Source organism: Thamnophis elegans, chromosome 2, assembly GCF_009769535.1.
Source record: "Thamnophis elegans isolate rThaEle1 chromosome 2, rThaEle1.pri, whole genome shotgun sequence".
NCBI classification, from domain to species: domain Eukaryota; kingdom Metazoa; phylum Chordata; class Lepidosauria; order Squamata; family Colubridae; genus Thamnophis; species Thamnophis elegans.
This window is the reverse complement of record NC_045542.1, coordinates 45261621-45287498: the sequence shown is the minus strand read 5'-3', so window position 1 is coordinate 45287498 and position 25878 is coordinate 45261621.

The window sequence follows — 25878 nt, the reverse complement described above, 5'->3', positions numbered from 1 at the left end:
CCCCAGCCAGTATTTGCTGGCTGGGGAATTAAACACTGTACTAATACCTTTTGCATTTGCGACGCCCCCTGTGCATGCATGAGAGATCCAAAGACCAGCTGGCCGGCTGGAGGCATGTGCGCATGTGGAGCTGAGCTGGGGTGACAGCTGACATGCCCACAGGGAAGGCTATGCATGCCACCTGTGGCAGGCGTGCCATAGATTCGCTATCACGGGTCTAGCTTAAAATTGGAGGGGAATCATTTGTGTGGTTACTATTAATCTTTTTAAATGAGGCCTCAAAATATAGCCACCGTATGTAGTTTATATGCAGCTTACTAAAGGAGACACGTCACTGGACTGAATCTGTGAATCTCCTTGAGAACCTTGGTCCACTACAGCTAGTCCTTGACTTATGACCACAATTGAGCCCAACGTTTCTGTTGCTAAGTGAGATATTTGTTAAGTGAGTTTCTTGCCACTGTTATAAAGGGAATCACTGCAGTGGTTAAGATAGAAATACGGTTGTTAAGTGAGTCTGGCTTCCCCATTGACTTTTCTTGTCAGAAGGTGGCAAAAGGGGATCACGTGACCCTGGTATATTACAACCATCATAAATATTAGACAAATGCCTAGTGTCTGAATTTTGATCACAAGACTATGGAGAATGCCACAAGTGTGAAAAATGGTCAGAAGTCCTTTTTTTAGTGCCATTGTAACATCAGTCGCTAAATGAACTGCTGTAAATTGAGGACTACCTGTATTGAAATCTTTGGAAGAAAGAAAGGGGGTGGACATCTGGACCAGAGCCAAACGGTACTGCTTACTGGCAGGCAGCTACTAATACCCTGCCTGTTCTGGAACAGCTCTACATGATGACAGCTAAATGATTCAGCTGAATAGCAATGAGATGCATTTGGTTTCTTGCAAGTGTGACTTCACCCTGGTCTTCCAGGCATGTAAGTGGAGGCCTAACATACTGATCTGTTTCTCAGGCAGTTGTGGGGAACCAGTGGTGGAATTCAACCAGTTCGCATCTATTCGGGAGAACCAGTTGTTAACTTTCTAAGCAGTTGGGAGAACCGGTTGTTGGAAGAAATCTCACTTTGTTTCTCCCCCCCCCCCCCCACTTCACAGGGCTAATCCTGTAAGGAAGGCAGGAAGGAAACATTCTGGTGTTGTTTCTAGCCTAATCTTTATTGCCCTGCTTATGGAAACTGCCTCTCCAGTTAACCCTTATTACATTGTGACCGCTAAGGCGAAGCGCCCATCGATGTGAGTGACGTCGAGTTGGTCACGCCCACCCGGTCACATGACCATCGAGTCCTGCCTACCCACCTGGTCATTAGGGCAGAGAACCGGTTGTTAAATTATTTGAATCCCACCACTATGGGGAACACTTAATAACCTGTTGCCTAGGCCTAGTATAAAAGATTGACTTACAGAAGCAAAAGGGTGGGAATACTTCGGCTTTTTCCCCCTGGATCTTTATCGCCAACGTTGAAGTTGTAACTGAGTCTCCACCCCAACGGAACTGCTTCCTAATATTTCTTCAAATAACCAAGGGGGGGGGGGGAATATAGAATTCCCTTAGCTCTGTTCCTGTTAAGTGTGCAAGGTTTTTTTTTACAACAATTGCTTTCAAATTCCTGCCAGTGAACAAATGAACATCAAGAAAAGATAAATTGTACACATAATGTCTACATAGACCTGTTAGCAAGAGTTGTGTTTATTATTCATAAAACGAACTAGTGAAATCAAACCCACCCACAATTAAGTTATAACAGGCCAGATATCTGAAGTATTCTCCCCTCCCCTCTCCTCCAATACTGAAAACAATATAAGACAAAATTGTGCTGACTCCCTGCTTTAAAAAAAAGTTGGGGGGAGGAGGACAAAATAGAGTCTTAGGAAGGATTGGGCAGATAATTGTACTGACATTTGGGACAAAGAAGTTCACTCCTTCTTGTGAAGGAAATTTCTGTAAGGGAACCACTCTTCCAAAGTGACTACAAGAAAGGGCAATATTTTTTACATATAGTTTGCATCAGTTTGTTTCATTTAGAGATAGAATTTTAAAAATACAATCAATATAATCCTGGCAGGGTAGAGAGGAATTCATCCAAGTGAGCTGCCCGCTCAAGTTGATAGGCAACTTCAAGGGCCTGTGTCTTTCTGTCTTAAACCAGATTTGATTTGAACAATCCTTCATGTAGGGGAATATTCTATTTCAGTGTTTCTCAACCTTGGCCACTTGAAGATGTCTTGACTTCAACTCCCAGAATTCCCCAGCCAGCATTCGCTGGCTGGGGAATTCTGGGAGTTGAAGTCCAGACATCTTCAAGTGGCCAAGGTTGAGAAACACTGTTCTATTTTTTTTTAAAAAAAGGATAGATGGATCCGTTGCCTACTATTACTCCACAGAGGATGTTAACACATGCCGACTAATTCTTGCACATAGCCCCATGGGACAGGATGCATAAGATGAGATCTAGCCCCTCAGGTTTTCTTGACTCTGTTCAGAACCAGAATTCTGGCTGAAAATTTCCCTTTCCTAACGCCATTACTATTTCTGGATTTCAAGACCAGCTCTTCCCATCATCAGAAGTCACATATTGAGAAGACCAAAGCAAAGATGTAGTGTGGGTGAACAGGCAACAAGCTGAGGGAAGGAGGCAGCCCTTGCAGCCCTTGGTCAAACTCTCAAATAGGAGTGTCTGTGGAGATTCTCAGTCATCCAGGCAGAGGTGGGTTCCTACCAGTTCGCACCAGTTCGGTAGAACCGGTTCGTCAAATCTACCGAACCGGTTAGAAGAGGTTCCACCAGTGGACCCGGAAAGCAGGCCACACCTACAGAAGAGGTTCCAAAAATTTTTGAAACCCACCACTGGTCCTTGGATATGATTATTCTACACTATCATGCTCATATTTATAAAACTCAGTGCCTCTGTGAAAGGTAAGGATGACTACTGCGTTTGTGGTGCAATCAGAACATTGCGTGTGTTGAAGTTGTTTTAACGCAAACCAAAGATGCCTTTTAAAAAACAAGTTTACATGATATTCTTATGCATGCCACTGCTGTGTGTGAGGTAATTTAAGGTGGTTCTGACAAGTGTCGTCGGCATCTTCATATCCGGTCACATGGGCGGCAAGCCACTCCCATCCGGTCACATGGGTGGCAAGCCACTCCCACAAAGGAGGCCACACCCACAGAGTAGGTTCGAACAATTTTTGAAACCCACCACTGCATCCAGGTCATAGTTATCCCAAAGGTGCTTTTTCAAGAGGCAACTGGGCTTTCTCAGAAGACGTTTCGCTTCTCATCCAAGAAGTTTCTTCAGCTGAAAGAAGCTTCTTGGATGAGAAGCGAAACATCTTCAAAGAAAAAACAGAAAGCCCAGTTGCCTCTTGAAAAAGCACCTTTGGTATCTTGAATAGGAGAACATTAAACCAGCATAAGACATGGTTTGTTCTTTCACTGCTCAAACAGAGAGGGAGGGAGGGAAAGAGCAGATGCAAACTGCTCTCCTCATTTCTACTAGTCCGATTTACTACCTTCAAGTCCATTAAGTGGTTCTAAGCTCTTCTGAGAACAGGACATAAGACTGGATTGTGGATACATGTAAATAGTGATATCTAACATGATGCTAATGCTGAAACTGATAGCTGGAACAGCTGTAAATATCATGTATAATAGAGTATCGATCCTGTAGGATGTTTTTGCATTATAAAATAAGTTGGTTTTTTTGAAGACCAATTATTTTACTTCTTAAAAAATTCTAAAGTACAGTGGGAAATGTCTTAGGGAAATTAGTTTATACTGTATGTTATTGTAGATTGTATTATATTATTGTACATTATTTGTTATGTTTTATATTTTGAGCACTGCCTAGAATCCCTTAGGATTGAGGCAGTCAATACAGCTTATTATAAAGAAAGGAAGACGGCAAGAAAGGAAAGAATAGGATCAGGGACCCAGGTTCAAGTCTACCCTCAGAAACAAGGGCTTTCCTGGATGACCTTGGGCGAGGCTATGTCATACATAGGGTGGTTTTCCTTTTGAGTTCCTGGACAAAAGGTGGGAACTGACAAATAGTTTAATCTGTTTATCTTTTACTTTAAATTAACCTAATTCAAATGCATGCATGGCAACAGATGGACCTATAAGAAATAGTTTCTTACACCAACAAGGTTGATCTCCCCTAAAATGGAAAGAATTATGAAATATGGAAAAATCTAGGTCTCAGTTCGAATATTATAGCAACGGATTGCATGAAAGATCAGCAATTTTGATGAATTTATGCAAATGAATATTACGATGGCAGTAGAGATGAAAGTAGTAACAACCAAATGAACAAACGCATTCTATATTGGTTAGTCAGTGCACTAGTAGCTGCGTGTTAAATGGTTGCATGTCAGGACAGTGCAATGGTGAAATTCTTTTTTTTTTTTTACTACCGGTTCTGTGGGCTTCGCTTGATGAGCGTGGCAAGGGAAGGATACTGCAAAATCTCCATTCCCACCCCATTCTGGGGCCAGCCAGAGGTGGTGTTTGCCAGTTTTTGAAACTACTCAAAATTTCCCCTACCGGTTCTGCAGAACCTGTCAGAACCAGCAGGATTTCACCCCTGGGACAGTGGCAATACAAGTTGCAGTTGAGAGAGGTTTCCACCAATCCCTTGTGATGGACAGATTACTCTCTATTAACCATAGAATTTTCTGCCCAGAGGATTATCTGGGTCTAGACCAGGGGTCAGCAAACTGTGGCTCTGGAGCCGCAGGTGGCTCTTTCCTCCCTCTGCTGCGGCTCTGTCACTGGTCAGTGCCACAATTTTGAGAGGAGCTTTCAGTTGGGGGAAGGGAGAGAAGCACCGTGCGCCAGGAGAAGACTCTATGGCAAGGGGAGGGTTTTCCAGTTGTCTCCACAATTGATAGGGCTTTCGGTTATGACAGGTAGAGGAAAAGGTACGCCGCGGTAGGAGGATACTCTATGGTGGGGGAACTGAACTTCGGTCAGCTCCAGAATCGAACAGAGGGCTTCTGGTTAGGACCTTTGTGGCCCCCGGTGTTTTCTTTTCTTTGAGGAACAGGTCCAAATGGCTCTGAGTGTTTAAGTTTGCCGACCCCTGGTCTAGACAGTTGGGGTTCAGCCTTGCGATATAGCAGTGAGATGGCATTGATCACGTTTGTTAATGACCTCTGACAGGCTCTGAATGAGGCAGTATTCCATCTTTGATCTCTTGGCAGCTTTTTGTGTCATCATTCATGGTATTTTTCTGGACCAGTTGAGGGAGGGTGGGAGAAGAGACATTGTCCTTTGTTGGCTCTTCTCTTTCCTCTAAAGCCCGTTCCTAACAGTGTTGTTGGGGAAGAGAGGTCCAGTCCTAGGCCCCTGTTTTGCAGGGTGCCTCAGGGCTTGACTTTCTCCCTACTTCTTTTTAACATCTATATGAAACTGTTGGGTGAGTCATCCATCAGCATGGAGTAAAGCACAATTGGTGCTGTATGCTGATTAAATTTAGTTATACATCCTGGCCCTGGGCCAGTCAAGTGATGCTGCCAAGATGCTTTCCCAAGGCCTGGAGGTTGCTTGGGTCTGGATAGGGAAGAACTAGCTTTGGTTCACCCATGATCTAATGGCTTTTCATTGTTAACCCTGAATGGAGTTACAGTCCCTCATTCAGAGCTGGTGCACAACTTGGACTCATGGCTTCCTCTCAAGGAGCAGTTAGCAGTTGTATTTCACACAAATGCATCTTCTGTGCCAGTTGCTCCCATTCTTAGACCAGGAGATGCTGCTCACGGACGCTCCCGCCTCACTCTCCTTCTGAATGAACTACTGTAACATACTACATTGAAGAGTGCTTGGGAGCTAGTCCAGAATGCAATGGCATGTTCAACTGGGAATATGTCATGGTATGCCCATGTGTCTCCACTGCTATGGAGTTGCAGAAGCTTTTAGCAGGCTTCCAGATGCATTTCCTGCTGCTGGTTGTCATGTTTAAAAGCCTACATGGTATGCAATCCAGTTACTTGTAGGACTGTCTCTGCCTATTTCTGCTCACCCCACCTGATCTGGCAGAGTGGGCATGCACCATGTACCATCTATAAACAATGCCATCTAGCAGGTTCCCAGAAATTGTCTTCTCTGTCATGTCATTCAATCTGTGGAATGGCCTCCCTACCGAAATATGGACAGCCCGACTCTATTGGCCTTTTGTGATGGCCTGGCTTTTCCCCCAGGCATTGTTAGATGCTCATTTGGGAGCTCTGGCATTGATGTATGTGTCCAGTGGTTTGTGTTAGTACTGAGCCCAGAAGAGTTTTCATTGGTTTTTGTTTCAGTGTGATTCTCTGTTTTTTGGGGTGTGCATCGCCCAGAGTTTCTTGGATAAATGGACTCCATATAAATTGAAGTAGTGAAGAAAAAATAAACTCTGAATTGCATTAGAGATTAAGAATAATTGCTATCCTACATTACCAAAATTACAAAGAAGAGGAGTCAACCTATTCTCCAAAGCACCTGAAGGTAGGACAGGAAGCAATTGGATGGAAATTAATCAAGGAGAGAAGCAACCTGGAATTAAGGAGAAATTTCCTAACAGTGAGAACAATTAAGAGTGGAATGGCTTGCCTACAGAGGCTTTGGGTGCTCCATCGCTGGAGGTTTTAAAGAAAAGACTAGGCATCCATTTGTCTGAAATGGTATAGGATCATGATGGTGAAACTATGGCACGCGTGCCCAAAGTGGCATGTGGAGCCATGTTGCCCGGCATGCGGGGCATTGCCCGTTCCTCATCCAGGTTTCTGGTGTGCATGCGCGTACGATGATCTGTTGGCCTTCATGCATGTGGCAGTATCGGAAACTGGAAGAGCTGGTCTTCCATTTTCTGGTGTGAGCATGCACGCCGGCCAGCTGATCGTCACACGAGCATGCGCGCCAATAACTGGAAGACTAGCTGGCCACTGTACATGCACGCCGGAAACTGGAAGTTCATTTTCTGGCATGCGCATGCCCCCTTGGCAGCTTCTCTTCCGGGCTGTGTCCCAGATGAGCGCGAGCGGGCCCTTTCCGGCACTCGGTGCCAAAAAAGTTCGCCATCACTGGTATAGGGTCTCTTTCTTCAGCAGGGGGTTGGACTAGAAGGCCTCCAAGGTCCCTTCTAATTCTCTTTCTGTAACCATTTTAAACTAGTCTGGCCTAGCTAACCACCATCTTATGAATCCCTGATATTGTAGCTAAAACTACCTAAGGAACAATTCTCGGCACCCTCGTTTTAAAGTGTATTGCAAGAGGAAATTATGATAGTTAAATCAGTTCCATGCTACTTTAACATGTGTTATTTTAAATTTGCAATGTAGAAGTGACCACAGTCAGACCATGTAATGTCCATTCACCAGCATTCTCCTGGAAACAATTAGAGATAAAACAAAGCACAATCAATCAAGGAAAAAATCCAGTTTTAAAGCTTTTGTCTTAGAAGCTCACTTTGAAATCAGAATGTTTTTAAGAACTGATTGTGAATTCCTTGAGGGCTAGGCTGTTTGTCTGAATTCCCATTGCTTTGTATCACATGCTACCCTTCACATCTGCCTCTGATCATGCTCATAAAATAAGGTTCTATAAGGAAACACAGCTGCATCATTGTATTTTGTTGCATAAGAATAAATGACAAACACATCATAAGGAACGGCCTAGAATCAGCCTTCTTATCTTTTAATAACTTTGGAAATTACTCACTCTGATCCTTTCATGAGGTTCTGCAGAGAGACTGATTCATTGTTCTTAAGTACTCTTTCCTTGAAATTCAAAGGGATAGGCCTCCTGCATGTTTAACAAACAGCTAGAAAATCTTTTGAATTTTGAGAGTACAGTTTCGGTGCTCTCCTAAGATGGTTGCCAGGGTGATATGGACCATCACAGATGTCCCATCTCCTAGAAGGCAAACTCTTGAGGATGCTTCTCATCTTCCTCTCTAAGGTCGAGACAACAATTCTTTACAACACAGATAACTTTTGGGGGGGGGCGGGGAGAAGGGTACATGGCCCCATTCCAAACAGAACACTGGACAAGGAGCACTCACCATTTTGTTGTTGTTGTTGTTGTTAATTGCGAAGTTGTGTTCAACCCATCATGACCCCATGAACATCGTTCCTCCAGGCCTTCCTGTCCTCTACCGTCCTCTGGAGTCCATTTAAGCTCATGCCTACTGCTTCAGTGACTCCATCCAGCCGCCCTGTTTAGGATAACCCGCTCCCTACTGAATAGGAGGGAAATGGGGGAACCCCTGCAGGGCAGAGCTGAGGACTACGCCCAATTCTTAGCGGACAAAATTGCTCGGTTTCGGTCGGACTTGGACTCCATCTCTGCAGTTCCAGCCGAGGCACAAGAGGATGAAGTAGACCATCTCTGGGTTGAGTTTCAGGATGTTGCCCCTGGGGATGTGGACAAGGCCATGAGGGCTGTAAGTGTCTCCACCTGTGTACTGGACCCGTGTCCCTCATGGCTGGTTACTAACAGCAGTGAGGTGACACGAGGCTGGATCCAGGCGGTTGTTACCGCCTCTCTTCGGGAGGGGAGGCTAAAAGCGGCGGTGGTGAGACCCCTCCTGAAGAAGCCATCCTTGGATCCAGCTAATCTTAATAACTACCGTCCAGTCTCCAACCTTCCCTTTCTTGGGAAGGTTGTTGAGAAGGTGGTGGCCTTCCAGCTCCAGCGGTCCTTGGAGGAAGCAAACTATCTTGACCCCTTCCAGTCAGGCTTCAGACCCGGTTACAGCACAGAAACCGCTTTGGTCGCATTGACCGATGATCTTTGGAGAGCCAGAGATGGAGGACATCCCTCCATCCTGGTTCTCCTTGACCTCTCAGCGGCTTTCGATACCATCGACCATGGTATCCTTCTGCGACGACTGCGGGAGGTGGGAGTGGGAGGCACCGTGCTGCGGTGGTTCTCCTCCTACCTCTCGGACAGGTCGCAGTCGGTGTTAGTGGGGGGGCAGAGATCGACCCCTAGGCCCCTAACATATGGGGTGCCTCAGGGTTCGGTCTTATCCCCCCTACTATTCAATATCTACATGAAACCGCTGGGAGAGATCATTCGCAGGCACGGGATAAGATACCATCAATATGCGGACGATACCCAGTTGTATCTGTCCGCCCCGTGCCAACTCAATGAAGCGGCGGACGTGATGAACCGAGGCCTTGAGGCCGTTATGGACTGGATGAGGGCTAACAAGCTTGTACTCAACCCGGAAAAGACCGAGTGGCTGTTGTGCTTCCCTCCCAACAATTCGACCAGTATTCCATCACTCAGGCTGGGGGGTCAAATTCTACACCCCTCAGAGAGGGTTCGCAACTTGGGAGTCCTCCTGGACCCACAGCTATCCTTTGATCACCACCTGACGGCTGTGACCAGGGGGGCATTTGCCCAGGTTCGCCTGGTACGCCAGTTGCGACCCTACCTGAATCGGGAGGCTCTCACAACAGTCACTCGGGCCCTTGTGACCTCTAGGCTGGAATACTGCAATGTGCTCTACATGGGGCTGCCCTTGAAGAGCATCCGGCGACTTCAGCTAGTCCAGAACGCGGCCGCGCGAGTGATCGTGGGTGCACCTCGGTTCACCCACATAACACCTATCCTCCGCGAGCTGCGCTGGCTACCTGTCGATCTCCGGGTGCGCTTCAAGGTGCTGCTAGTCACCCATAAAGCCCTCCATGGTAGTGGATCTGCGTACTTGAGAGACCGCCTTCTGCCAATTACCTCCCTGCCACCAATTAGATCTCATAGATTGGGCCTCCTCCGAATCCCATCTGCCAGCCAGTGCCGGCTGGCAACCACAAGGAGGAGGGCCTTTTCGGTAGTAGCTCCGACCCTTTGGAACGAACTCCCCGTGGAGATTCGTACCCTCACCACCGTCCAGGCCTTCCGCATAGCCCTTAAGACCTGGCTAGCCCGTCAGGCCTGGGGACAAAGATAATCGCCCCTCCCGAATGATGAATGAATGTTGCTTATTATTTTACTCTATGTTTGTTTACGTCACTGTTTGTATTACCCTCCCCTGATCCTATGTAAGCCGCCCTGAGTCCCCTCAGGGAAAAGGGCGGCCTATAAATGTTAATAAACCCTAAACCCTAAACCTCATTCTCTGCCGTCCCCTTCTTCTTTTGCCCTCAATCTTTCCCAGCATTAGGCTCTTCTCCAGTGAGTCCTTCCTTCTCATTAGGTGGCCAGAGAATTTGAGTTTCATCTACAGGATCTGGCCTTCTAAAAAGCAGTCAGGGTTGATCTCCTCTAGGACTAAACGGTTTGATCGCCTTGCAGTCCAAGGGACTCACAGGAGTCTTCTCCAGCACCATAACTCAAAGGCCTCAATTCTTTGGCACTCGGCCTTTCTTTTTGTTCCATTTTGTTTTCCGCCCTAAAAATGCCTCTCAATAAAAATGAAGCATTCTTTCACAGCATGCCTACTTTCCATTATTTATTTATTTTTTTAAAAAAACCATTTCTTGAAATAGATTAAACTAGAAAGCTCACAGAGCATCAAGGGAAGTGTCTTTGGGCATACTAGCTATTGTTGCTTTAATTAACTAGGAGGTGGGCTTAAGTGGAATACTGCATTCAGTTTTGGTCGCCACGATGTAGAAAAGATGTGGAGACTCTAGAAAGAATCAGAGAAGAGCAACAAAGAGGATTAGGGGACTGGAGGCTAAAACATGAAGAACGGTTGCAGGAACTGGGTATGAATAGTTTAATGAAAAGAAAGACTAGGGGTGACATGATAGCAGTGTTCCAATATCTCAGGAGTTGCCACAAAGAAGAGGGAGTCAAGCTATTCTCCAAGGCACCTGAGGGTAGAACAAGAAGCAGTGGGTGGAAACTAATCAAGGAGAGAAGCAACTTAGAACTGAGGAGGAATTTCCTGACAGTTAGAACAATTAACCAGTTGAACAGCTTCCCTCCAGAAGTTGTGAATGCCCCAACACTGGAAGTCTTTAAGAAGATGTTGGATAGCCATTTGTCTGAAACGGTATAGGGTTTCCTGCCTAGGCAGGGGGTTGGACTAGAAGACCTCCAAGGTCCCTTCCAACTCTGCTGTTGTATTGTATTAAGTCTAAGCCATCATGGCTTCTGGGGCTAGTATGCTCCACCCTGACATTGAACATTGTCTGAACATTTGTACACCCACATGTACACATGCAAAATTCACAAAGGCAGGTTTTGCTACAGTGCAAAAAGAGCTATTTTATGTGCAACAGCAACACAAAGCCTTTTTTAATATACTCATATCAGCAGAAATCATATTTTATACTTTGCCGGAAGCAAAAACATAATACTTTTTCCATGACAGAAAACTCAGATACAATCTCCCATTTATTACATCACCTTTCCTGCATTCAATATCAGGTATAAACACATGCAGAAACTCTTGCAAGCCCATAAAAACTGAATGGGTTCATCTATCACATTAGCTTAATCATGACTGAAGAGTAGAAGCCCCAATTAACTGGTTTCACTGATTACTTTAAGCAAGAAATCACAGGTGTTGAGCTACTACACTCACCTGAACAGTACGTGATCTAAAACATACAACTGACCGACTTCCATATGGCCTAGCACACTATGTGAAATCACAGAGACTGTGTCCCAAAATTCCCAGGCAGCTTGACTTTCTTGGTTTATTTTTTTTCTTTGAAAATATTTCACTTCTCATCCAAGAAGCTTCTTCAGTTGTTATATGAGAAGCTGATGAAAGAAATGTCCTTTTGGGTTCGGCTCCAAGTGGGGGAAAATACACTGGAGACATGGAGGCTGTTTGGAAACATGGTTTATTGGTGGACAGGACCACAAGGCTTGAGTCCTGAACAGAAAAGGTGATCACATGCTTCAATGTTGGTGGAGAAGAAGAGAAGGGCTAAGGGAGGGGCTTGCTAGGCTTTTTATAACCTGTTCAGTCCCACCTTCCAAATTTTTATGGTCAGTCCATACTTCAAAAGGGTGTTTGGCGCCCTCTAGAAAATGGCGCCATGTGGCCAAAGCCCAGCAAACAGCAAAAGCTTCTTTTTCCCAAATGGCCCAATGTCTCTCCGTGTCGGTTAGTTTGCGAGAGGTGTATGCGCAGGGTTGTAATTTACCTTGACTATTAGCTTGAAGTAACACAGCCTCCACAGCCACGTCACTGGCGTCAGCTTGGACCACAAAAGATGCGTTCATGTCCGGGTGTTTGAGGACTGGTTCCTCCGCAAAAAGCCGCTTTAACTTCTTGAAGGCAGCTTGGCATTCCATGGTCCAATCCAGCGGCTTGCTCGGCTTGGGTTTCGCCCCACCTTTAGATTTCAGGAGGTTAGTTATCGGAAGAGCTATCTTAGCAAAAAAGGGAATAAATTGGCGACTTTGGGATCTCAATTCCCCTTAGACCAGGAATGTCCAATCTTGACAACTTTAAAAGCTGTGGATTTCAACTCCCAGAATTCTCCAGACATCCATGCTGGGAATTGAAGTACACAAGCCTTAAAAATTGCCAAGGTTGGACACCCCAGCATTAGAAAATATAGCATGACTATGGCAAGGTATCATGGCAATTACAATCTAACATTTCTTGAATGCACCAAGTTACTTACGGTTGTCTACAGGAATTATTTATCAGCACCATCTTTTATAATGAATAAAGATCACATGATAAAACTCCTCCTCCTATATTTTTTCTCCGAGTCTAGAGCTCAATCCTTCTCTCTCTCTATTTGCCCTGAGATTTGATCCCATTGAAACCAAGATCTTCAAGCATGAGGAGAACTGCAAGGTCTCACATGGCCAGAGTGGCGAGGCCATAATAAAAGCACACATATCCCAAGGTACAGACTTGCAGGGCAAAATCAACTCTGGTTGACAACTTTTAGCTAATTCTCAAGGTATGGAATGTTTCTTCACTTGCACAGAACTGTAAGAATCACAACTGCCCTTAGCTTATCCCCAGAATAGCTTTGCAGATGCATCCCATGCTATAACATGTTTTCTTGGTCTGCAGGGCATCACATTAGCTGGAGTTTTTATGCCTCCAAAATTCACTGCCTTTCAGAAGCATGGGATTTGGACCTAATTCACTATATCATCTTCCTCTTCTTCCCTGTTATTGCTTTATTAGGCTTAAAGAGCAAAAATGAAAGGTAAGTACTTTATTTATTAATATTTTCCACTTTAATATGTTATCACAGGAAAGGGTAACTAGATGCCTTCTGATGCTTTTGGCTTGAATTTGGTAAAATGGTATGTATAATCTTTATTGTCATTGTACTTAAATACAATGAAATTGGTTGTAATCTACACATATTACAGAATAACAGAGTTGGAAGGGATCTTGGAGGTCTTCCAGTCCAACCCCCTATTCTAGTATGAAGCCTTAAGCCATTTCAGACAATCTCTTCTTAAAAACTTCCAGTGTTGGAGCATTCACGACTCCTGGAGGCTAGTTGTTCCACTGATTAATTGTTCTCACTGTCAGGAAATTTCTCCGTAGTTCTAAGTCGCTTCTCTCCTTGATTAGTTTCCACCCATTGCTTCTTGTCCTGTCTCCAGGTGCTTTGGAGAATAGGTTGATTGACCCCCTCTTCTTTGTGGCAGTCCCTCAGACATTGGAACACTGCTATTATGTCACTCCAGTCCTTCTTTTCATTAAATTAGATCTACCCAATTCCAGCAACTGTTCTTTATATGTTTTAGCCTCCAGTCCCCTAATCATCTTTGTTGCTCTTCTCTGTACTCTTTCTAGAGTCTCAACACCTTTTTTACATTGTGGTGAACAAAACTGGATGCAGTATTCCAAGCGTGGTCTTGACAAGGCATTATAAAGTGATACTAACACTTCATGTCATTTTGATTCTATCTCTCTGTTAATGCAGCCTAGAACTGTTGGCTTTTTTGGCAGCTGCACCACACTGCTGGCTCATGTTTAGGTGATTGTCCACTAGAAATCCACTCAAGGATTTCCACTCAATCCACTGGCAAGGTCCATCTGTATCTTATGTCTATCTTCTGGAGTGTTGGCTATTCCTGCTAGCTTGGTGTTGTTTACAAATTTGATTGAGGAAGATGGGACGGACACCTCCTACAGCACTCTACTAGCCAATATAAGGTGCATTTTGACCAGCAAAGTGATGCAGAGCGATATCCAGGCTGAAATTGGGGCACAGGGAGGCTGCACTCACACATCCTGCCCCATTTTGGCTGCCAGAGGCACCGTGGGCCGGTCTGTTACTATTTCCAGGCCAGATTTAAGCACCCTGCGGACCAGCACCCTGTGGACCACGGGCCTTGAGTTTACACCCCTGGTCTGTGTATATTTACCCATATGACTGTGATATTATTATTATCCTTATCTTCTTTACTCTCTGATTGGCATTATTATTACTGTTGTTATTGTTGTTTTGCTTTGCATGTAAATTGAGAGCTTCTGTACCAGAGACAAATTGCTTGACTGTCTAATCACACTTGGCCAAATAAAGTATTCTAATTCTAATTCTCAATACCATGTACAAACAATGGAATGAAATTTAAACCAGACGGCTTGAAAGTTCTTTTTGCTTTATCATTTTGGGGAAAAAAGAGTGATTAAAATTGTAGCAGAGAATATCTATCAGCTGTCTTTTTCTTTGGTTGTATCCCAGGTGCTATGTCCATAGCTGTTGATATAAGCTTAGATTTCACTTCCTGGGGATATTCATTCCAATTTAGTATGCCGCATGGTAAGAATATGTTCATGTATAGGTGGGGACTTGAGCCATTCTAGATCATAGAAAGCCCCTCCCCGAAAAGTCTTAAAGCTGTCTTCTTTAAGCAGGCAGGACTATATCCCACCCTTACTTAGACAAGCCCTCATTATGTTCCTTAACTATGGAGTCAGTCCCGGACTGACCAACATTAGTCAGGAATGGCAAAAACTGAGCAAAACAGTGGCATCATCTCTCTGTAAGCAATCCATACGAACAAGACAAGTGGCTGCCAAGGTTGTCTCTAGAGATCTTGGCCCAATATTAAGAGTCTAAGTGCAGGATTATCCATTCAACTTTGCGGAGAATTATGAAAATGACCAACACTAAGCTTCAACTGTTCTAAAGTGTCTTGATGGATGAAAGGCTACACAGTATAGAAAAGCATCACCTCTTGTACAGAGACCCAATGGAGGCAACAAAATGAACCCCTGCTGCATCCTCTGCTATCAAGCAGGATATTAAATGGGTGTTGAGATGAGCTGCACTCTATATTGATTTGGTCTTCAGACTTATTCTCCTTCTGTTCCACCTGCTTCACTGCGCTCAGCTCTCTGGAAAACCAAGATGTCAATTTAGCTCTACCTATAGGGAAAAGAACTTGTAGAAACATCAATATCAGTTGTCTGGCCATCTCCCAGTTCTATAAGATGGGCCAGGATTTGACTAATATCCCTGACAAATGAGGAAAGAAACTCCCCTGGAATTTCCAGGAAGCATCCAGCTGCATCAAGGCCTGGGGCTGGCCATTTTAACCACTATACTACCCTTTCAGAGATATAGAATATATGTTTATCTAAAGGCCATCAGTGCTATGGGTGAAAAGGAGGTACCCCGGTTGGAGGTTGAGAAAGAAGAGTTTATAACATTCTTGATTGTGAAACCTAAGAGTAGCGTAGCACTGAGGTCAATTGACTTTTCTCCTATTCATGTTGCAGATGTATCCATAAAGATGGAGTAAAGATGGACCTTTCCATAAAGGAAGATCAAAAGGGAGAGGGTGCTATAGTGTGGCATGACAGTGCTGCAGATTCCGATTATATTCTAGAACTAGCTGATAACCCGGAGTTGCCCGGGTATTTATTCATAGAGGGAAAATGTCCGGACCAAACGTAATTTCTAATGTTGGATTTTTCACCATACCAGAGGGAGCCCCCTTGTGAAGCTGTTACCATGGCAACTCTACTGCACTGTACAGTAGAAACCCTTTTACGGTAGTATAATAGAAGCCATTTTAAAGCACAACAGGATGTATCTTAACAGAACACATACCCCAAGGGGTTATCCCCCCCCCTCCTCCCGAAAATAAGACATCTATGTACCAAGTTTGGTTGAAATTGCTCGAGGCATTCCAGAGTTATTTTGGAACATACACACAGAGCCATATATGTATGTATGTATATGTGTATCTATGTATGTATGTATATTATATTTATTATATTTATTATTATATTATATTATATTATATTATATTATATTATATTATATTATATTATATTATATTATATTATATTATATTATATTATATTATATTATATTATATTATATTATATTATATTATATTATATTATATTATTATATTATATTATATTATATTATATTATATTATATTATATTATATTATATTATATTATATTATATTATATTATATTATATTATATTAATTTATTATATTACATTAAAATAAGTACATGCTAATAGGTCTTATTGGAATATTATGCTGTTGAGAGGGAATGCAAATAATAGGTATTCTGCCCTTCCCCAGTTTAAGAACCTGTTGGCTATTTGAAAATGACCTGCTTACCTCCCCTCTTCTACCCCATTTCAAAGTTTCATCTCTGGGAGATTAAGCACATCCACTTGCTTCAGTCTTTTCTCATCAGAGCTTTTTATCTAGACCTGTAATCACTTTTGCCGCTGCCCAAGGAAACCCTTCTAGCTTGTCAACACCCTGGAACTCAGAAACACTTCATGTGAAGCAACATCCCGCCCCCCCAATTGTTCCAATGAGCTCTGTCTCTGCTCTATCTACTGAAGATCCTAAGAGAAGAACCTTCCCAATGAGAGTCTATTCCTTGCTGATGAATGTGTCCATGTGCCCATTGCATGAGGCTGGCAACAAAGCAGCACTTGGGTCCTGCCAACCCCGAGGAACTCTGCTTCCCTGGCACTTTTGTCAATCCAATTTGATTGTCATTGCTTCAGCCCCCACTTAAAGGCACCTTCACAAATATTTTGCAATCTCACCGGGGAGGCTAGTTATAGTTATAGTTTATTAAACTTGTATGCTGCCCTATTCCCAGGGGGACCCAGGGTGGCTAACAAACTAATAGGGAAGGGGGGCAATACAAAAAAACCGAACAAGACAAAAGAAGTACAAAAACAGATTTAAAAACTCCTCAACAGTCGCAACAATCCGAGTGGGGCTGGGAACTCATCAGCCCCAGGCCTGCCGGAAGAGCCAGGTCTTGACGGCTTTGCGGAAAGCCTGAAGGGTGGTGAAGATCCGAATCTCCATGGGGAGATCGTTCCAGAGGGCTGGAGCAGCCACAGAGAAGGCCTTCCCCCAGGGGGTCGACAGTCGACATTGGCTAGCTGATGGAATCCAGAGGAGGCCTAATCTGTGGGATCTAATTGGTTGTAGGGAGGTAATTGGCAGAAGGCGGTCTCTCAGGTACCCAGGTCCGATACCATGTAGGGCTTTAAAAGTAATGACTAGCACCTTGAAGCGCGTCTGGAGTCCAATAGGCAGCCAGTGCAGTTCGCGGAGAATAGGTGTAATGTGGGTGTACCGGGGTGCACCCACAATCGCTCGCGCAGCTGCATTCTGGACAAGCTGAAGCCTCTGAATGCTCTTCAAGGGCTGCCCCATGTAGAGCGCATTACAGTAGTCCAGTCTTGAGGTCACAAGGGCGTGAGTGACTGTTCTGAGAGCCTCCCTGTTCAGGTAGGGACGCAATTGGTGCACCAAGCGAACCTGGGCAAATGTCCCCCTGGTCACAGCCGACAGATGGTGTTCTAAAGTCAGCTGTGGGTCCAGGAGGACTCCCAAATTGCGAACCCTGTCTGAGGGGCATATAATTTCATCCCCCAGCCTGAGAGTTGGAATACAAGGCCAATCATTGGGAGGGAAAAACACAAGCCACTTGGTCTTGTCGGGATTGAGTGCAAGCTTGTTCACACCCATCCAGACCCTAACAGCCTCCAGGCACTGACACATCACGTCAACCGCTTCACTGAGTTGGCACGGGGCGGACAGATACAGCTGTGTATGGTCCGCGTATTGGTGGTATTTTATCCTGTGCTACCGAATCATCTCACCCAGTGGCTTCATGTAGGTGTTAAACAGGAGGGGGGACAGGACCGAACCCTGCGGCACCCCATACTTAAGGGGCCTAGGGGTCGACCTCTACCCTCCAACCAACACCGACTGCGACCTGTCCGAGAGGTAGGAGGAGAACCACCGAAGAACGGTGCCTCCCACTCCCACCTCCCGCAACCGCCGCAGAAGGATACCATGGTTGATGGTATCGAAGGCCGCTGAGAGATCAAGGAGCACTAGGACGGAGGCATGACCCCCATCCCTAGCTCTCCAGAGATCATCGATCAGTGCGACCAAAGCAGTTTCTGTGCTGTAGCCAGGCCTGAATCTGGACTGAAAGGAATCTAGATAATCGGTTTCATCCAAGGACTGCCGGAGCTGAGAGGCCACCACTTTCTCAACAACCTTCCCAACGAAGGGGAGGTTGGAGACTGGACGGTAGTTACTTAAAATGGCTGGATCCAAAGACGGCTTCTTCAGGAGGGGTCTCACCACCGCAGCCTTTAGGAGGGGCGGGAAGGACCCTTCCCGAAGAGGGGCGGTAACTATCATCTGGATACAGCTCCGTGTCACCTCCCTGCTGTTCGCGACCAGCCAGGATCCAGCAAGTGAAGGCGCTCACTTTATGCGCTTTTTGATGTCCAAATTGCCAGGAGATAGGCTCTGATGCAAGCTCTCATCAATGCTCGGTCTGACTCGGACTTACTGGCCCTCCAGCGGCACACTAGGAATCTCTTTTGGCATTTCATCTCCCGGAGTTCCTCAGTGAACCAAGGAGCCCTCCTGGATCCGCTACCTCAGAGAGGCCGTAAAGGCGCAATCCGGTTAAGAGCCTCCCCCGCCGCTAAGTTCCAAGCAGCGACCAAGGCCTCAACCAGACTGTGGACGAGAGCATCAGGTATGACACCAAGCGCCGTCTGAAAACCCGGAGGGTCCATAAGGCGCCTGGGGTGGAACCACCTAATCGGTTCCTCCTCCCTACAGTGGGGGATTGGCCTCCGAAAGTCAAGCTTCAGTAGGAAGTGATCCGACCATGACAGGGGCAAGATCTCAATACCCCTCAAACCAAGATCACAACTCCACTGCTCCGAGAGAAATACGAGGTCGAGCGTGTGACCCGCTGGCTGAGTGAGTCGGGCCCCGAATTACTTGGGTCATGCCCATGGCTGTTTGCTATCCTCCCCTCCATTCATCTCCCAGTTCAGTAACCTTGGGAAAAACCAACGAAGACATCATGCGCTTATGTTTTGCAAAATACACCAAGTTTTCATTTCTCTTTTGCCACTAAAGGAAAAAGAGTTGCTAGTGTGTGAGATGCACATAAAAATGGGTAGACCTTTGATGGTACTGATGCAGCTATTTTTTTGTGGTTTTTGGACCATACTGTATAGACACCTATGTTTATTAGTTGTTTTGAAGAAGCATTAAAATTTGGGGGGGGGGTTAAGGTGAGAAACAATGATCAGTCAAGCAATGTGTTTGAAAATCTCAGCTGCTGAACATACCATGAGAAAAAGGGGTTGACTTTGTTTCTCCCCAAATACATATTGCAAATGAAAATGAAGATGATGATGCAACAGAGCAGTAGGGTAGTATTGGCAACATTTAGACACCGGCTTCTTTGTTTTTTGCAGTCATGTTCAGTGGTAGTTTTAGTATGACTGTCCAAGCAATGTGTTGTTATCTGTGCTTATTTGTTGTCGTTTGCAACCACTTGGCTAAATGATCAAATTGTCAGTCCCATTTGTGGTTGCTAAATGAGGACTACATGTGGAAGCCATGCTTGGATCCAAACAAGCCACTAAGAATCAGGACTAGAGAGCTTCAAAGTCCAATGTGCAGGCACATTGGTGGGAAACTGATCTACTCTCCCTTCCAGTGATGCTAGCTAATGACTGGCATAATCACAATTGATGGGGAACTTAAGGGAGAAACACTGCAGTGGAAAACACTGCAGTAGAATCCCTTACATGCATCCTATCTCTAGAGACCTTCTCATCTTGTTCAACTCCTCCATCCTCCCTCTACATCTGGCCTGTTTGACAGAGGAACAACCAACAAATTGTAAAAGTAAAAACTGTTCCTTTTAAACTCAAGTGTATTGCCATGCACCCCACAAAAAATCTCCTGAATTGAATCATACCAATAAATTCCAGCACCAGTGCACTTATAGTCTGATGGAAAGAATTTGGTTGGGTCAACGTCAGCCTTGCAAAGCAACTCTGGTGTGAGCATCTGATTCTTTAGGGCAGGGAGGAGAGTCATTAATGCCAACCTTTGAGAGAACTCCAGTATTATTTTCCCCCCACACCTTTTTTTTTGGGGGGGGGGGCTGTAACTTTCTCTTTAGGAACCACCTTTGGCCAAACTGTTGACTTGATTTTAGCAGCAATATATTTGTGATACATTCATGTTAAAAGAGGGGGGCGGGTATGAGGAAAGTAACAAGAAGGAAAACTGAGAATAGATACCTAATCTGTACTGATAATAGTGTCATAGTTATTATGAGATAAAAAGGGGTAATAAATAGCATACAATAAATAGCTTAAAATAATCTTAAAATATATTGATGTTTTTTTAAGCAATGTATCTAATATTTGTCAGGGTAACAAATGGGCATTTGGATTTTGATTGCTCTAAATATGAAATCAGGTTTGGACACTGCAGCCAACTGAAATCTTTTGATTAGGGTTCAATATTAATTCAGGTAGTCCCTGACTTATCTCCAATCATCTAGCGATAGTTCAAAGTTATAATGACACTGAAAAAGTGACTTATGATCATTTTTCACACTTGCAAGCATTGTAACATCCTAGTGGTCACATGACACTTGGCAACTGATTCGTATTTATGACAGTTGCAGGGTCCCGAAGTCATGTGATCACCTTTTGCCACCTTCTGACAAGTAAAGTCAATGGGAAAACTACATTCACTTAGCAACTATGTTGCTAAGTTAACTATTTCAGTGCTTCACTTAACAACTGTGGGAAGAAAAATCATAAAATGGGACAAAACTCACTTAACAATTGTCTTGCTTAGCAACTGAAATTTTGCTCAATTGTGATCATAATTGTACTTGAATATGAAAATACTCCGTTTCCACGAAAATAAGACCCAACTGGAAAATAAGTCCTAGCATTATTTTTCAGGATGCTCGTAATATAAGCTCTATCCCAAAAATAAGCCCCAGTTAAGATTGTCAGCCAGACAGATGCATTTAGTACCATATTTCCCCGAAAATATATCCAGAAAAATAAGCTCTAATGTGTCTTTGGGGGCAAAAATTAATATAAGACCCTGTCTAATTTTTGGGGAAACATGAGTATGCAGTAATAGGAACTAAACCAATTTACATCTCATGAAAACAGAATTCTTTCCCTAGATTCAGGCTTGCATTGACGATTGGAGGATTCCTGAGCCTTTAAGGGCAACATAGATATTGAACTGCTTAAACCTTTCTAATATGGAAATGTCTATACAACAGTTTATGGCACACAGACTATTTCTGACTGAGTTCAAAAGAGCTAAGTGTTGCCAGATTTGATTAATTTTTGGATAGGAAAGCATCAAGAAATCCTAGGAATAGAATGGACTAGAACAGGAAGTGAAAATAAATGAAATTTTAGAAAGAAAATACAGTAACCCAAAGACTTCTATTCTGTTGCCAAGAAAACGACATGGATTTCTCCAAGTAGTTAACAGGAATTGAGGTTGTTCCAAAGGAGACTTTATTTTCTCTATGCAAATTCATAGCATACATTTATTTTGTATACTTTTGCACCTTGTGATTCTTGGCTCGTTCATGACAATAATAAAATACAATCAAACATAAAACATAATTATGGCAAAAACTTTGTCTGCTTATATCCTGCCTGACAGACATCTTAGTATTCCCCTGAACAGCCTCTGTTTGAGAAGAAGGGGTGAAGCCCAGGCCCCAAATACACCACATTTCCTATCCCTATCTGAAACTTGCTAGGAAGAGATATCCAAATCATAGTTAATGGTTCCCAGACCGAGGCAAAGTTCTCTGTAATGAGAGGCATCGCATAGCTGTTCAAATACAATAGCTATGCTATTTATATGCATGTAATGCAACATTATGCAAGTATTTTTACTTCAGCTAAAGCGGTTTTTAAAATTCATTTTCAGTTTACTAGGCTTGCAAAATCAGAGGGATCGATGGACGGATGTTCAAAAGATATAAGAATTGCTAGGAAATAGCAGGTTAAGGATTTCGGGACAGAACGATATACTTTCTGAAGTTGCACAAGAGCGGCAAATAAGCTGCGCTGATAGAAGAAGTTAGTTAGAGGTTGAACTGAAACACTAGAGCAAAAATAGCAAAGGGAACAACGGTCAGGCTGTGGTTAGCCAGCCTGAATTTCTATGATTATTGTCGGAGAAGTAGCAGCATAGAAATTTAGCTGGTTATACATCTTGAAGAAGGAAAGCAAGAAAGACTCTCTTTCTGAGGAAGATGACACAGCTCTATCCCTTGTAGATTGGATCCCTCTTCTTGGTTGGTGAAAACCTCCAGGGATAAGCAAGAGGTTGAGTAAGGGTCAGGGGTGAAATCCTGCTGGTTCTGACAGGTTCTGGAGAACCGGTAGCGGAAATTTTGAGTAGTTCGGAGAACCAGCAAATACCACCTCTGGCTGGCCCCAGAGTGGGGTAGGAATGGATATTGTGCAATATCCTTCCCCTAGAATGGGGTGGGAATGGAGATTTTGTAGTATCCTTTCCCTGCCACGCCCACCAAGCCACACCCACAGAACTGGTAATAAAAAAAATGAATTTCACCTCTGGTAAGGGTGGTGGTTAATGTATCCTTGGGAGTAGGACTGGTGCCACTTGTCTTAAAAGAAGCAGCTGTATGTCTGCTCCTCAAGAAGCCATCACTTTGTCCAGCTATTTGGGAATCTACTATCAGTCTCCAGATTGCAGAGAAGGTGGAGGGCTTGCAGTTGTAAAGAACTCTAGATCAAGCAAATTACTTGGATTATAATGTTATGAATCATAGTATGCTTCTTCTGACTTTCTTCTAGTGTTGGGGGTATATGGCACTACTATTCTGGAATGGGTTGCCTCTTTTCTGAGAGGTAGTTCCAGTAGGGAAGCAAGGCTGAATCCTTGATCTCTCCCTTGTGGAGCGCAGTATAGCTCAACTTTCTCTCTCCTTTAGTTTTGCATCTACCTAATCTGATCCATGAAGCCACTTGGAGAGGAAATTCATTAACATGGGATTAATTATTCACTGGAGAAGAGCCTAATGCTGGGAAAGATTGAGGGCAAAAGAAGAAGGGGACTGTAGAGAATGAGGTAGCTGGATGGAGTCATGGAAGCAGCAAGCATAAGCTTAAATAAACTCCAGAGGATAGTAGAGGACAGGAAGGCCTGCAGAAATGTTGTCCATGGGGTCGCAATGGGTTGGAGACCATTTCACAATTAACAACAACAACAATTATCCCCAGTTTGACTTCTTGAGAATGGTTGCATCACTGTCTCTTTCAGGAAAGGTGACAACATCCCTTTCCTAAATATGCATTAATTATGCCTTATCCAGCTTCCTGTTAGATCTCTGAAGGCTTTCACCAACAGGAAGAAGAGGGATGTTGCAGAAAACCCTGTCATCTTCCCCCAAAAAAGACAGACCCTTGTTTGCCCTTGAGAAGAAGTAAAACCAGTTAAGTGCTGAAGCTGCTTCTTCTCCTACTATACTAATCATAGAGATTAGATTGACCACAGATAGGCCGTTGTTCCCCTTTGCTATTTTTTGCTCTAGTCTTCCAGTTCAACCTCTCACTATGTGAAACCACTGGGGGAGGAAATCCACTGGTATGAGATTAGGTATCCTCAGTATGCTGTTGTTATCCAGTTATACATCTTGAGTTCAGACTGATCAGGAGATGCAGCAGAGTCTCCGTCCATCCTAGTATCTGAAAGCTCTGAGAATGAGAATGGAATACGTTTAGGCTAAACCTCAGCAAGACATGGAGGTTGTGGGTATGGAAACCAACAACAATAGCAACAATGAAAAGTTCATGAAAACAAAACAATGAGGTACAGGAAAAAATAAAGTAAATGCAGGACCACTCAAAATTGACTAAAACTTAGTTTATACATTCGCCTTTCTTGCTTAATTTAGTGATTTTGGTTGTGCATCTTCCTTTTCTTGCTCACAAAAAACATTGGAGAAGTAATAAGACCAGTTTCAGCTATAGATTTTTCCTTGCCTATTGGAGTATCACCTGGCCACTTCCTAATATTTCAACCTATCACACACTAACCTGATAGAAGAGTAAAATCTAAATTACAGTACTAAGTACAGAGAAGAAAATAGGATCAAACTCAGTGGAATGTTTTCATCTAGTGTGCTGCTTCTCCAAGCCTCAACTAATGACAGATTATTCTGAAGTTGTATTTGTTTTATTTATTTATTTATTTATTTATTTCATCAAGCATGAATTAAATTACAGATATAAGTATCTATTTAGAAGAACTCTAATAATTTATAGGCAGCTTTCAACTTTCAGCCTTCCATAGAACAAAATACACACATCCTGGTGGTGTGTTTGTGTATTCTGCTCCAGCAGAGGTTGGACTAGAAGATTTCCAAGGTCCCTTCCAATTCTGTTATTGTGTATTATAGACTCCAGGTAGACTCTGTGGCTTGACTTTCAATAACCAAAGCCACAGATATCTGTAGGGATAACAATCCTGAAAGGTGTTTCCTAATCCATTCCTTTTGCAATTTCTCCCAGATAAAGAATGCTGCTTATTCTATTTGAAAAAAGAAAGTTGTGTCTTTGGTAACTCTATAACTGGGCCCCCTTGATAGTATGGACTGTATAATTTACAGTCTTTTATTTCAACACAAATATCAGAGTAGACGAAGAGATATTTTACCATTGTATTAGAGCAGACCCAGAAGAATGTTAGAGGGTCATTTCATCCAGAAATATGCAAAGCATAACTTGCGAGAACAAGAAGACTTTTATAGTTTCTACTTTTGCTGCAGAGAAACTAGAAAGGATTTTAAATCGTAAGGTTTTTTTTCATCTTCCATAAACAAATAAATATGTGGTGGATATGGTTCTAGATCAGAAGTGTTCTACTTGGATTTATTAGACGTTATTGCTTTTACCATTGTATTCCATCTGGCCCTGCTGGATGGAATGGATCCATCCAAAATATCTGTTAAGTGTGAGGTTGCTGATTCAGAGATTACTGCTCCATCATCATATCTATAGCTGCGCCTGTACCTCCACTTATATATTTAAAATATCCCACTGAATTCAATTAGCCTTCTACTTGAGCAGATAAATATAGGATTGCGTTAGGGCATTTTTTTTAAATGAGCATAATTCCCTTAATGACTTTTAAAAACCATAGTGGACTAAGAAATGTTTTAACCAAACAATTAACCACAAAGTGTTTTAAGCAAATAGCAATTAAAAGATCAGGAGGTGAAATGCCGCTCAGTGTTAAAACGCAGAGGACAGAGAAGTAGAATGTTTTAAAAGCTAGATATTAAAGGCATTTTTTTTCATTAACCTGCTATCGCACAGGCATTTTAATAACATCAAAATATAGGTGGAGATGATGTTTTGATACAGATTAAAAGACTGATGGAGTCTACTGGTAAAATAGGAGACAGGTAGTCAGTGACAACGGGATGAAGGGAAGCAGATGCAGTGTAGCAGGCTCCCAACCCCCATCCCAGAGGGTCTGGCATATATCAAAACCACCTATCTTTAAAACCACGGAAAAGTGCTAAGGCAACAGAGTCTGTGTCCTGCCTGATATCCCCA